We start from the raw sequence: 14,985 nt of genomic DNA on the forward strand, positions 1-14,985 counted from the left end.
AGGAAATTGCCACAGCTTTGACTGTTGTACAATAGTTAAGGTCGTTCATGCTAGAGAAGGCAGAAACTGCGAGGAATCGGCAATGCAGATTACAAGACTAATCTTTTGCTTTTTTTATCTGCAAACCCTCTGGCAAAATAGATATCCGTAGTCTATAGGAGCTTTGCAGCTCTTTACTCGCCATCCCACCCTGCGAAAGTGGATGTCCGGTGCAGCTCTTGCAAACCACTACATGGGCTAATGGAGGATGGTACGAAATATTCGTCTCTGCAGGCTTGTCGCTTGCACTTGTCTTCTCTGGCGGCAAATGCTAGGTCCTGGATAGCCTGACGCATGCTCTAGCCCTTGAATGTCTTCAACCAGCCAGCTAGCCTCGCCTGCCAGAGAAACGTTCTCAACTGTCGGCCATAGCTTGGAGGCTCAAAAGCTTCCGTTGCCAGCGTGATTGCATAGCACCAACCGTTTACACCCTGGACCACACCAGTCCCTTGCTCCTGCTTTGTGACGCGATGGCTATTTTCATAAAAAAGTTCAAGGGAAACAGGAGAGTAATGCCAGCTTTACTTATTTCTCTGCAAATAAAGCAGCGTTGCTCGTCAGACAGAAGCTGGGAGTGCTAAGAAAGGTATCCTTCAGGTAAAACAAAATTCCATTCAGCCTCTACTGTCCCTTTAACCGATGCCCAGCCCTGGTTGAGAAGGTATCCAATGGCGGATGAGTGACGAGGGAGCATTTTGGGTATTTCAGAATCCACCTGCGAACGAGCTGGGCGTCACCATGCCACCATGGCAGGGCCGTTTCAGAAGCCTGGCTATATCTGCCTCTGAATTCGACGACGCGTGCCCAGCGTGTGGTTGAAACACTCTCCTTTATTCGGCCTTGTCTCCTTGCGATGTCACTCGAGCTCCTGTGCTGGAGTTGGCGACATGCAGCACCTCTTCGTGCCTGACCTGACGGTAGTACGAGAGCAGACTACCTGTGCCACTCTCCATGTGTTTTCAATTACAAGCAAAAGCAAAACTGTGCTCAATTTAATCGCGTTTAAATGGTAGCATATTGAATAAAATAGTTCCTAAAGTAGTTGCAGAGACTAAACCAAAAACTGTGGTTCGTTACTCTGTCATAGGAATCGGTAAAACACGGAAGGGAAATGTGCAGCGAAAGGAGCATGATTTGCGGGTCGGCAGCTGTCCTGTGACTGTGCTTGGCGAGCAACGTCCTGCTGGCGGGTCGCTTCGGCAAAGGTGCGGCCACTTCGGTCCTGCTTCGGGGCCTGTACTGCAGACGGTTGCGTAGTGACGAGCTCTGCTTGTGGAACGCGAGAGGCAGAGTTTGTAGCTTGGACCGTAAACGCGCGAACGCATTGCGCGTCCTGCTGGCGTTTCCCTTCTCACCAGATCAGTCACGTTTGCGGAATTCGCCCGCCGGCGTTGTTGCCTGTTTGCGGTGCATAATGCAGCTGTTTTCTTACGCGGGGCCATCTTGCTGAGAAACGATGCAGCTTGCGCTTCACAATCGAGGCGCTAACTGTCAGCACTCATTAGCGTCATGGTGCACTGCTTCGCTTCACCTCACCTCCCCTAGACGGCAGCGCCGTCCGCGTCAATGAAACTTTTTTTGTCGTTTCTGCGGTGTTCGTTGTGCTGGAGTCATTTCCAAGACGGATATGACCACTGAAATCTTGGTGTATCCCGACATAAAACACTTTCGTTTTAAAATAATTTCCGCTAAATCAAACGGATTTATCGGCTTTTGAGCGAGCTGTCGCGATGTGCGTCAGTGCTGCCAGGTCGGGGGGTCTAACTTTCTGACGATAATTATCATTCTTTCTGCTTGCATACGGGCGACGAAGGAACCGTTAGCAAGTAGCATAGAACACAGAACGTTGCTCCCCTATAGCCTCAGTTGGTTGCTTCAGCGGGAGCATGCAAGCGGGTGCGAACCACGCAGCCGGCTCAGCTGACGCCACCGACACGGCACCGCCTTGAAAACGAGTGGAAGTTGTTTCGTATTTTCTCAAAATGATTTTTCACGCAACATTTTACGCCGCACGATTTACGAACGGCACGGTACATGTATACTATACAGGGAATAAGAGGAGGCACAAGCGCCAAATAAATTAAGCACACTTATACCCCTGTCACACGGGCACTTTCAATCGCGATTGAAGTGAATCGTGATCGAGTTTTCGAGCGCGCTCGAAGTACTGCCGCTGCTACAGGGCACGTTTCAATCGCGATTGAGAAGTTGCACGGGTTGCGCTCGTGTTCGCCAGATGGCGCTAACCATGTACTTGCGGTGGGCGTCTGGTAACTTCGCGCGGTCGTAGGTATACGTAACTATGTAAATATTACCTCACGCTTATTTGGGTCAAGTTATTTGACGCAATTTGTGGCGTTAGTTGAAGTTGTCACATTCTGTGCCATTACTGAGCGGGGACGAGAGTATCGCCGCTTTCGTTCGATCGCGCTTGGAAGCCTCGATCGCGCTTGAGAAACCAGGATTGAGTTCGAGCGGGATCGAGCTCGATCGCGATTGAAACTGCCGTGTAGCAGGTGCCCGATCCGGATTGAGCTCGATCCGGATCGACTCAATCGCGATTGAAAGTGCCCGTGTGACAGGGTAAGGACGCGAAACATGCACCAAATGGCTAGCCCGCTGCCTGCTTGGATGTGTAGTTCTATATTTAAATAACATAACACAGCCGCATACACGGTGCGTGTCCCAAATATTTACATACGATCGTCACTATGTCCGTTATCTTCTATATATACCAGGGGTCGACTACCTACAGTCCATGGGGCGCATCCGGCCTGCGAGGCGGTATATAATACAGCCGCCAGCGCGTCTTCAGACACCCCCGCCCCTGTCACTAATTTCATCTGAAGGCCGACACGCCAGTTTTGACAGGATACAGGATCAGAAAATAGGTCTCTCTCACTTGCACTGTCCCCCATCTTCACACTTAGCCAGATTATTGTCAATTATTGCCAAATATTACTGACAATTCGCTGATTTTGTAGCGTGAGCTACACTGGCCGAGCCAGCGTTTATGACTAAAAATGTTGGGCCGAGCTTGAGCATTTCGCGTGGCTCCCAGAGAGCCGTGCTGCGCATGCGAGAGGAGCAGTGACGTCACACGGCGCACAGAACGTTGCTCGCTGCCCGGCGTCTCACACACCCCACGCGCCCAGCGTCTTCGCCGACCTTCGTTCCGCACGTGGAGGCCCGGTCCACTTGATCATGCGAGGGGTGGCGGGGTGTGGAACTGATGGCTCGTGCGTCGCAGCAACACCGGCGTGCGCCTTTGGAACCAACCTAGCTCTAGGGCGATTGGTGACGCTGCGCCGGAGCCGCTTTATAAATATACATGTGTCACATAATGCGTATACCGTGTTGAAGCAGCAGTAAGCATGATAGTCAAGCTAATCCTAGACAACCAGGAAAGCTAACAATAACCAGCTGAACCTTATAGCTCACGAGTGGCATAGCCTCACATAGTGGCACATAACTGCTAATTTTTTTTTTTTTTTTTTTGCCTGTAAGGCCACTCCCCCTCCCACCCGATTTGCCGTTCGGCCCTTCGCCGTGTCGACTTCATGCAACTCGGCCCTCCACATCAAAACATTGACGACCCTTGCTCTAGTCTAAGTGCGAACTGGGATAGATGACGAAAGAGCGTAATTAAATAGCGTCAGTGCAAACAAGGAAACAACTGTCACTCAGTTCGCCCGACCGCTTTTTACGACCCCTACTTTTGGAATCACAAGAAAACCAACGGAATGCATGGGGACAGCGATTACATGCATACATGGAAATACATCTGCTCTTCTTGCTTTTATAGCCAGCAGAGGAAAGTTCTCCGATGGAGTCCGTGGGCTTGTCGCAAAAATAGAATATAGCGCTAATTTCGGAATTATGCATTTTAATATGAGCATATGCAAATCACCATGCGGATTTGCAAATATTTTTAATCGCGATGTAGTGATTATGTTCAATAAGTCAGAATTTTATTAAATACCAAACCAATATCCCCGCCATCTCAACGCCCATCAAGAACTGCGTTAATATTTCAACACCCTTTTTTTCCAAAAGGGTGTATATAGCTACAAATTAGGGTGTTGGAAACTAAGACAAAGTGTGTAAGGAAAGACGCCAACTGAGCAAAAGGGTGTAAGAAACCTCCAGCTTTGTAGGCATTTCATACCCGTTTACACGGTGGACAGAACATTTTCGTTTTGTACCTCACGATGTTTCACGCCATATAAATTGGCATGCGTGTGTGTGTTTGTGTTGAAGTGCGTGTGCGTATGTGTTTGTTGAAGTGTGCGTGAGTGTGTTTTCTGATTTGCGCACTGGTGTGGAACGAATCGAGCGCAATGGGAATCGAGCGCGCAGCAATATGGTTAGCTGTTGTATGTAGACGCTTTTTGAGGACGCCATCCGGGTGCGTGCTTTCTCCAACTTAGCCGCAGTTACGCAGTATACGTGTGCACTCTCACCTCCGGCCTAGCGAAGACTAAATGCAACATACAGAGAAAAATACGAAATGTCAGCGACGGCACATCGAGCAAGCGCGTACATGGCGGATGATCAACAGACGATGAAGGATGACCACCTCGATAAGGGACGATAGGGGATGATGACGACGATGGTGATGATTACTAGTGGTATCCCCTTTGTAGCAGAGTGATGACGTGTGATCTCACAAAAAAGGACTAATGTACCCATGTTTTATACTCCTAGTTTCATACTAGTGCTGCTCTTACGGCAGGGTCTCTTGATGCCAGCGCCGCCGTACAGAATGGAGACACCCTTTGGACGGTCCCGTGCCGCTGCTATTGAGTCAAAGTGCTCAACCCGTAGTCGCGAAATAGAGAAGACGATTCAAGCTACGCGGAAAACTGCGTTGCGGCGTAAATTATAGCGCGGACTTGCTGCGGCGGCGAGCGAGTGACCCGAAAAAAGTCGGTGCAGTGACGTCGGAAAGAACGAAAAGAAGCCAAGCAGGTGACAAATTTTGTACGCAGAATCATCGTGCATAAGAAGGTCGCAATGGAGAACGCCGGGCGAAACAGCGACGTGGCCTTCCCTATGGGCGGGGCAGAATCTTGTTTCCGCAGCCGCCCACCGCCGCCACGGCGCTGCCCGCGCACTCATCCGCTCTCGCCTGGCCGTGCCCACACAACCGTCGCACCGCCTACGGAGCCCGCAGGCGTTGGACCACTGCAGCCAATGCCCGTCCTGCGGTTGCCGGAACCACGCTGGGAGCCCCCACGAACGCGTTCAAACCCGCCCTGGAGGAGCTGGTCGCCATGGGTCAAAAGGCAAAGGCCTTTTGGCCCATTGCTGTGAAGAGGGAGCCAGAGTATTTTCTGAGTTGACGTGTCTGGGCGCGTTGAAGTGTTTAGCGCGTTGAGGACACACGCACACGTGCGTGCGTGCGCGTGTGTGTGTGCGTGCGTGCGTGTGTGTGTGCGTGTGTGTGTGTGTGTGTGTGTGTGTGTGTGTGTGTGTGTGTGTGTGTGTGTGTGTGTGTGTGTGTGTGTGTGTGTGTGTGTGTGTGTGTGTGTGTGTGTGTGTGTGTGTGTGTGTGTGTGTGTGTGTGTGTGTGTGTGTGTGTGTGATTTCAATAAACCAGTAGCGAGTAGCGCCCGCCCATCTGTTTATCTTCTTCCATAATCCATTCGGCTAAGGTTCGGCATGGCTGGCGTGCCATCTGTCGGCACCTCTTGGTGTTTGCTTGGCGCTCGAGCCGCGAGCTTGAGACTTGAGCGTAAGCCGTATTTTATGGTCAAAAATATTGTTTAAAACGCCTTTATTTTGTTTGCTCTCGCCAAAATTACGCCCGCGTCTATTTTTAGCTAAAAGAATAGTGCGAGTACCACTTGTGCATTGATGTTTCGCCTCAAATATATGGCTGATGTTTTGTTTTGCTGAACAATGTTGACAGGTATGAAGTATGCTACTAGATCTAATGCTTCCGAAATGTTTTGCATATATGTCAACCAATTACGAGTCTTCCGTGCCGAGGTACGAAAACAAAACAATGGCCGCGTATCTGCTCCCTTCGTTGCAAATGTCGCCGAAAGACGATTCGACTGGCGCCCCTGGCAAGTAATTCCTCCCTCTTTTTCCCGCTCACCTCTCATGTTGTTCCTCTCCCGTCTCGTTCCTCCGAAGATAACACGCTAAAGGTCTGTTCACGTCAATTTAAATTTACCGCGTTCCACTGCTCCAAGTCGAGTGCCTCGATGCCAGCGCTGCCGTAGGACGGAGACGCGCGTGATTCGAAGCACCCTATACTACAATGTTTATAGAATCACGTTGCCCTACTACACGTGCATTCCAAGCGGAATGTGGATCCCATCTAGTGGAACGTTTCGTTACTGTTGCCGCTTGATGTCCTAAATGCCGCCAGGAGCGCGGGCAACAGCAGGCGACGATTTCTTGAAGGTGATGTAGGTGATCATTCGATGTCGCGAAAACCAAGCGTCCATAATTTTTTAAATAAAGGAGCACTTCAAATATTAGTTATGAATTTATTTTCTACGTCGCTTTTGCGTATTTGTTCTTGTTGAACAATGTTAAAAAGTATGAAGATTGCCACCCGACTTGGACGTTCAGATTTGGCTGTGGGTATACATAAACCTATACTACAGCTTCTCCTTTAGCTTTGGCCGGGTGGCTGAATCGAGTCACACAGACAGATAGACCAAAATTTTTGCGTTTAAGTAGCCCGAGAAAGACTATCGTCTTTAAAAGTATTAAGCAGACGACGCTGGACCTGCCGGCGGATCCTGCACGTATCCATTACGCGGTCTGGAGCGGAGGCGCGTGCTCTGTTGGTACGGCTGAAGGATGTATGTTTTATACAACATTGGCAGCCTATATACAGCGCCATCTATTATATCCGGGCACTTGTCTTACATATCGCTTGTCTTACATATCGTAGCTGGCTGCGGATGGGAATCTGACGCCATGCTCCTGAGTCCTGGTGACGAGCAACAAAGATGAGCCGACAAACGGGCTTTTGAGAAGCCAGGGCGCACAAGCGGGCATAGTTTTTTCATCTTTTGATGGGAACCTGACCTCTTTCGAAATAGTAGCAATACACGCGTACTAAAAATTTTTACGCCCAAAAGGGTGCTTCAGCTTGTCGCCGCAGGAGCACCCTAAAAACTGAATATTTTACGCCCTTTAGGGTGCTTGGATTCTGTCGCCGCAGGAGCACCCTTTGTGAAGCACCCCAGAATACAGGTGCCTTATAACACCCTTTTCCGCCTAAAAGTATCCTAGGGTGCTACTTAGCACCACAATTTGTAGGAGCATCTTCTGCAAAAGCACCCACCTAAAGGGGTACAAAAAGGGTGTGTCATCCTCGGTTCACAAATGGCGCAGCAGGTGTGAGACCACATATTGCACAATATCACACACGATTATGGTATGAAACATTCGTGCTTTCCAAGCTCGGTTCTGTGAGACATTCCATTGAAGCTCACCGTAAGCTGATAATTTCCTTGAACTTGTGCCACCGATTGTTAAAACATCAATTTAAAGAGTCAGGAGCCACATCTCAGTACAGAGTTATAACTTTAGAGGTAGTTGATTATCCAAAACTTCGTAAAAAACCAATTGTATGTTGTGGGCATTATCCTATCCTATCCTTAATCCTTTCCATTAAGGAATAGAATAAAAATAATAGAATATACGCGCCGTCGCTATTCTCACTGCTCTCGCGCAGCACCGAACTGCCCTGCCGAGAGACTCTGCCCACAACGGGTTCGAGAGCGAGCCACGACTCTCGCCGCGAGTGTACGTCGTCAGTCACTTCACATGGAAGCGATACATTTCATAGTACAGGGGTTTATTACGCGGGAAACCACGATACAAACGCTACACTGCACTACGCACCTAGCCCCTGGGGCATACCGTCAGCGTGTGCCCAGCCCGTAGTCGGGCAGCAGTTAGCGTCCGCCGGCGTTGGCCGGCCGCAACGCTCGCTGACGTAGGGGAAGGGGGCTCTCTGTGGCCGCTACACATTTCAAGCCACCGAACTCGATCGGGCGGCATCGGCGCTCGTCCGCTGACCTCAGACGGCGCAAGCCGTCACATCGCGGACGCGGGGGCAACCCACCAAGAAGTGGAATATGCCCGCGGAGACTCGCCGGGCATATGATAAACGCACTGACGCAAATCGAGGCATGCGCTAATCGACACGGTGGGTGCCGTGACCCACGGAAGTGGGAAACAACGGCCAATGCAAGAAACGGCCAGAAGTGGTCGAAAGGCATTTACGTACCGTGTGATCACTGCGCGTCCCAAGGGCGGTCTCCCCGGGAGTCTCCTGCGCGCATCCCCCGTCGCCTCGTAGGGAGAGGAGGGAGGCGCGCGAGGGTCGCCCTCGCCCCACCAAGGAGGAGGACGTCGCTAGCGCCTCCTCGCCCCCATTAAAGGGCTTGGCCCCCACATCCCCCTCTCCTTAAATGCCCCCCTAACGGTCGGAAAGCCGGCCATCTTAATGTAAGTACAACAAAGCTAGTGCCCACCAGCCTCTACTCCAGCCCTGCATTCACAACGCACGCAACACATACTTAAGATATACATACACACTATGAACAAGGTGGGAAACAAGAACTGTACACTATAAACAATACTCACTTGGTGAGGGAACTAATGTTACGCTATACAGAGGAGGTCAACTAAGGTTGCACTACGTACACTATACTACACGAACACAACAGACGAACGCCCTGCCGTCGGCACCGCTGCCTCGTCAGCCGCGTCGCGACAGACGAATACAGACTGGTACGTATGTGCCGTATTTTTATTACGGTTAATAATAGTACAATTTCAGTAGCAGTATCGCTTATGCCAGTTGGCCGGTGTCGTGTATGGAAAGCCGTTCGCGCGAGCTCTCTGCTCCGACCAGAAAGATACGAGCGTCAATGCGCGGTGTGTACGGCTTTTTCCCCCAAGGTCAGAAGCCGGCGACGAGCGCCAGCATGTCCCAGGAGTGAGCTAATGTAAGGGTCCCTGCCGTAATCACTTCGTCGGAAATGAAGCGAGCAAACTCGTACTTCCTTTAGCTCCCTTTCTCCTCCGTTTGCAAAGTTCACAAAACGTAGCCACTTGTTTCGCCGCGGTTCGTCGTTTGGCAGCACATGAAAGGAGATCTCTTCACCGGCGGGGATGTCGCACTCCCTCGACGATTTGCCCGTACTACATGGGCATTTCAAAACACAGCGACGAAATTTCATTGTAAAGTACTCGAACAAACTGAAGTTTTCAGTAATTGTAAACTGGAAACGAGCTTGTAACGACAGCAGCAAGCCAACACCATTCGAAACTTATGCGACGACTGGCACTATCTCGTCGCTTCTTGCTGTTCCTTACTTCCCTCGTTTCTATTTTTACCCTGGTTGGCGATATGACGGCAAACCTCCTGTGAAGGGATACGATACCAAGCAAGGTCGCGGCTGTGCGTGCTGGGACGGTTCGTTGGCCCCGAAGAGCCCCGAACCCGAATATTCGTCTGCACGATGGTGGCGACGGTGAAATGTCGAGTTCGGCTGGCGGTACTTTCGTACGCATTGGCGCACACGCTTGCGTGTTTATTCGGAACTTAAACCGTTTACTCCACCGTTCTTAGTGTCATAAAAGGAATGTGCAGTATGTTTAACGGGCATGTAGCTCGCTATGCAAACTGTAAGCGCTGCCTAACATGCGTTTGCTTTTGCCAGCCTCCGCCAATCGCAGAGCATTCTCGAGTGACATCATAGGTTCTGTTGCGGAAAATGAGCTGGTGGGTCGCATGGTCATTTCCTTTTTTCCTAATTATGTAGCTTATTTGAGCGAAGTTTGCGTTATAAGTGGTGTCGTTATGGTTCTAACGAGGCAACCTTTCGAATGAACCAAACTTGCAATGTGTTTTCTCTTCATGGCTCCTTTAAAGAAACGTCGGACGTACAGTGCCCAGAGTGGAGCGAAAGTGGCGTTGCTCGAAACTAGCGTGGTTATCTCGAACCATCGACGGCAAAACGATCACGCGTTTGCTGTATAAGCCAAGAATCTAACGATGCATAATCTAGCGCAGAATGTTTTTTTTTGTGTGTGTGTGTGTTCTCTAGTTGGACCTTATTTGAAGGGGCGGTTAGAGCAATTCGCTGAGGTCAGAGATCGAATGCAGAGAGAGAGAGAGGGAGAGAGAGAAAGAGATAGAGAGAGAGGGAGAGAGAGAGAGAGAAGAGAGAGAGAGAGAGAGAGAGAGAGAGAGAGAGAGAGAGAGAGAGAGAGAGAGAGAGAGAGAGAGAGGGAGGGAGGGAGGGAGAGAGGGAGGGAGGGGGGGAGGGGGGGGGGGGAAACGTTTTTTAGTTGGCAGATAGAGCTTTGTGGGAGTGGAGCCTTTTTACTGGTATAGCCATGTGCCGTCATTGGTTACCGCTCTCTCAACCAGCAGGAGCTGATCGCAAAAGAGGGAGCTGGACAGCAGCGTCCCCCACTGCTCGGGGGAACGGGGAAGGGGTGGAGGTGGCAAATCAGGGTTCTGGGTGCATTCAAGGATAATGTGCCTAAGTGTTCCTGATTGCGTACAGAATTTGCATTGGGCTTCGTGTTGATTTGGAAACATAAGGTGCATCAGTGTTGGGTGGGGATACTTGTTTGTTTGCACAAGTCTGAGCGTAGTTTCTTGTGTCTTTGTTAGTTGTGGGTGGGGCAGTGGAAGTGTTCTGCGACCGAGTCTGTAGTGCTCGGTAATTTCCGACCACTACGGGTTACGGCAAGAGGGAAACAAAATCTTGTGCGACACGAGTATTTCCTTCTTTTTCCCCCCCACCCCTCATGTGTTTCCACATGGACGCGATATGGACGCGCGAGCGTCGGCGTCGTTCGGAGTCAACGCGCGGGCACGCAGGAGAGGGCGAGTAACCGCATGAGACCGGCGAAGTAGCGCGCCAGGCGCTGCGTCGGTGGGCGTTGCTGGACACGTATGCCACCCTGTTGAAGTCGTTTATGAGCGGTTATTGTCGCTTCTTGAACTGCAATTATCAAGACTTCAGCTCTAGCAAAAAAAAAAAAAAATCACTTGGCGTCTTTATTTATTGCTAAGTATGTTGGCGGGGAAATGTTGAAATGCTGCGAAATGTATCTCGAGTCATCATGGTCAAATCAGAACAAATTAAGATAGAATGATAAACGAAGACGCACCTCGCACAACTGCTTTACTTGCTACTTGATTTAACCTTCATGTTGCCTACCGACTGCACGTTCGTGAATTCAAATTGTAAGCAAAACAAATTTCAGCGCTGCCTTCATACTGAGGTTACCGTCGAACTTCATTTGTTGGTTGAAAGGCAAGTTACTCTGCCACCCTGTCTGTACCCTGTAAAAAAAAAAAAAACTAATGAAACCCTCGCCGAAAAAAAAAAAAAAAACAGGGGCTTTGCCAGGATTCGAACCACGGACTTTAAAACAGAAGGAGGGTTCTCAACCGCTCGACCACGCGAGGAAACGAGAAGCCTCGAAGAATTCGGTGTACCAACCGAGGCTGCCCACGAATAGTGTCGGGTGTGCTTTCTTTTGGTCATATTCGAGAGATTTCAGCAGTGGAAACGCTTGTTTCTTGCGCACCGAACCACAGCTCCCTTATTTGATTCAAAAAAAGCTATCGGACATCCCCGGTCTCACCTGCGCAAGCCACGGGAGCTACGAATGGAATGGAATGCGCCGCTAGAATTCTGGTGTTGATAACGCTTGCTCGTCACGCACCGATTTCGCAGACAAGCCACATTATGCTAATACTGGATGAGATGTAACCAGAGCTCCCTCATTTAACTCACACAAAGCTATCGCAGATTCCCGATCTCCCCGATGAAAGCCGAACAAGCCACAATGGATGAGCGCTTGCGAACAGAAATAACTTGCAATTTGTCTCAAGGCAACCGATTACCGTAAGTCAAAAAGAAATTGATTGTTTTCTGCTGAAAGGAACGACCCCAATCCACGCGAAGACGGACGCTGCCGCCCGTTTTCCGATGCTCTCTCGCGCTGCGTCGACGTCGATATCTGGCGAGCGTAGACATCGGCGTCGCTCGGGCGTCGGCTCGCCTCGCCATGCATTTCTGGCGACGCGCGCTAATGCGCGTCGACGCGGGACGACGTCGACGCGAGAAAACGCTGAAAGTACGCAGCATGTGGTTGGGCCTTAAGGTGGCTCAGAGGTCCGAGTGAAACCGAATACACCGACATACTTAAAAAAGTTTCGCGGATACGTCCGACTTATCTTTAAGAAACCTTGCGGGTACGTCCGACGTATCTTTAAGAAATTTTGCGGGATCGTCCGACGTATCTTTAAGAAATTTTGCGGGTACGTCCGACGTACCTTTAGACACAGCGTTTTTTTCGTATCGTCAGCCTTCACTGCATAGCGATGCTTATTGCTGTGAAGCACTCTTTCAGGGCAGCTTCCTTTCCGTACTTCAAGCTTTACCGCAGCGTAAGTGTAACTGCTGTGGAGCACGCTTTACAAGTAACGTGTTTTCAAACTTTGGGGCCCTAACCCACCTTCTTTTCTTCCGTTTAAAGCAAAGGATGTGCGCACTTCGTGATAGCTCGGAACACAGGGTCAAAATAGGCTGCGCACTTCCTGATGTATCGGTAACCTTCAAAAAAAAAATTGACAAGACATATTTAAGACTGCTTACGTGTGGGAATAGAAAACCATTATAGTTACATGGGTGAGGTGTTTTCGAGTAATGTTTCTACGTGGCCACAAAGGGATCACAGGGTACACAAAGTTTCTGTTGCTTCCAGGGTGAGGCATGGAAGCAACAGTGAGGCAGGAAGCAACAGAAACTCGCGAAGAGACTCTGTTGCTTCCTGCTCGGTCTCCACGCCTCACCCTGAAATTGGTGAAGTCGCCATTGCCCTGGCCTTTACAGCTGCCCCGGCCACTGCAATAATCTCCGACTCGCAGATGGCTCTTCGGAACTTTGCGACGGGTCGTGTATCCCCCATCACCGCATGCATCCTGCAGACAGCACCGACTCCGCCTGCATATTGTCCACGCCTGATATGGACTCCGGCCCCTTCGTCCCTTCCGGGTAACGAGCTGGCTAACGAGGTAGCCCGAGATTTCTGCTGCCGGGATGCCTCGGATGCTGCCTCTCCACCTCGGGCGGAAGGGAGGGATCGCCTGGTTAGGTATCGGGACATAACACAGCACTACCGCCTTAGCCGGACGCACTTCCCCAGCCCCGCTCCCACGTAAGCGCAGGCAGTCTGTTCAGTGGCGTCGGCTGCAAACTAACACATTCCCGCATCCCGCATTATGCCACCTCCACTTCCCCACGCGATACTGCCACATGTGCACATGGTGCGGCGCGCCTTTCGCTTCCCTCCACCACATAGTGAGCGCGTGCTCCTCCAAACCCCCTCTCCATGCTACTCTGTCCCTGCCCCTTACCACGGTAGAGCAATGGGAGGCTACGCTGCTCAGCTCCGACCCACAAGTGCAAGAGTGTGTAATCCAGCTGGCCGAACTCGCCGATAGGGTCCACGGGCTCCTGGCCGTCGACTAGGGGACTGTAGTGTGCCGGTGCTCCCAGCCGGCGCCTCTTTCTTAACAGCTTTGGATTAATAAAGTTTTCACCACCACCACCACCACCACGAACTATATTTAGAGGACATTAACGAAGGATGCACGGTTACGACACCAAAGAAAACTATGAACATTCTTTTTTTATCATGAAAGGTGACAAGACAAGGCCTTTCCGAAATTATTTAGTACGCCTGGAAGGTGTGTTTATAAAGCTCAATTTGAAAGGACGGCTTGACGAATAAATGGGGTATACTCGAGTCCCTCACGATTTGATGATGGCATTGATTTGGCACTAAGTCAGGGCTCGGGGACATGCTTTAATAACTGCTCACAAAAATCTTTCGGCTACAGAATAAAAAAATTGGCACAGAGAAATCAAAAGTGATTTAAAACAAACACGCAGAATAAACACACCGTCAAGGTAGGTCAAGTGAGTAATTATACCTACCTGGGTAAGTTGTGATGAGCCAGAAGGATATTAAGCGCAGAATGTGTACGAGATACGCTGCACTTCGGAAGTATTCTGAAATCATGAGCATTAAGCCGCCTCTCTGTCACCAAGAAAAGACTGGTATATAACCAATGTCAATAGTTGATACACAACCTTGGAGGTGCACCCTGTCAGGTTCAACATTTGCCACATTGAGGGCTTATCACACGAACTGGTACCCGCAGCTTGATGTGCACCCAGGGTCAAAAGTTTATAGGACACAATTTCGACTTTTAATGTTAATTCTCAGCTCTCTGGAGGCTCACCTTTTGTTTCGGATTTGTGAGCCATGATGCTTCGAGGTACCATTGCCATACGCGTAGCAGGAGATTAGCACCCAGAGAGCAGAGCCATCAACGTTGAAAGTCGAAATCGTGTCCTGTTCCATTGGATACCAGTTGATGACGTTGAGACTTTAAAGCGCGATGTTAGACCTGAATTCTCATTTTGGAGCTTAACATTACGTAACCATGAACCTGAGCGTGGTGATGTCATGCTGCATGTTGAGCAACAAGTAGCGGTTGACAACGTCGACCTTAGGCTGAACGCCAACCTGTTGTATGCCCACGACGCACCCTTCATCAGATCCACATTAACCTCTGCGCAAGCCAGTTATAAACTGGAAAATGCGGGATACTCACTGAATTTCTGATAAACCAGCAAAGGTATACTAATAATGCTGCTTTCACACGAAGATAACTGAGCACAGTCAAGGGAAGCTCATTTCCAGCTCCTAGGGCAGCAATTTTTATGCCTTCTCTTATGAACACAAATTTAAGGGGGTACATGGGTCTCATTTAAGGGGGCACAAAAAGCATATTTTAGGTATCAATTTTCTCTTGCTTTGCAGTTTTCTTACCAAAAATTTCAACAAAGAAACAGTTTTCCCATAATT

The sequence above is a fragment of the Haemaphysalis longicornis genome, unplaced genomic scaffold (assembly GCF_048455015.1).
Source record: "Haemaphysalis longicornis isolate Haplotype H1 unplaced genomic scaffold, Haemaphysalis longicornis Haplotype H1 scaffold_10, whole genome shotgun sequence".
Taxonomy (NCBI): Eukaryota; Metazoa; Arthropoda; class Arachnida; order Ixodida; family Ixodidae; genus Haemaphysalis; species Haemaphysalis longicornis.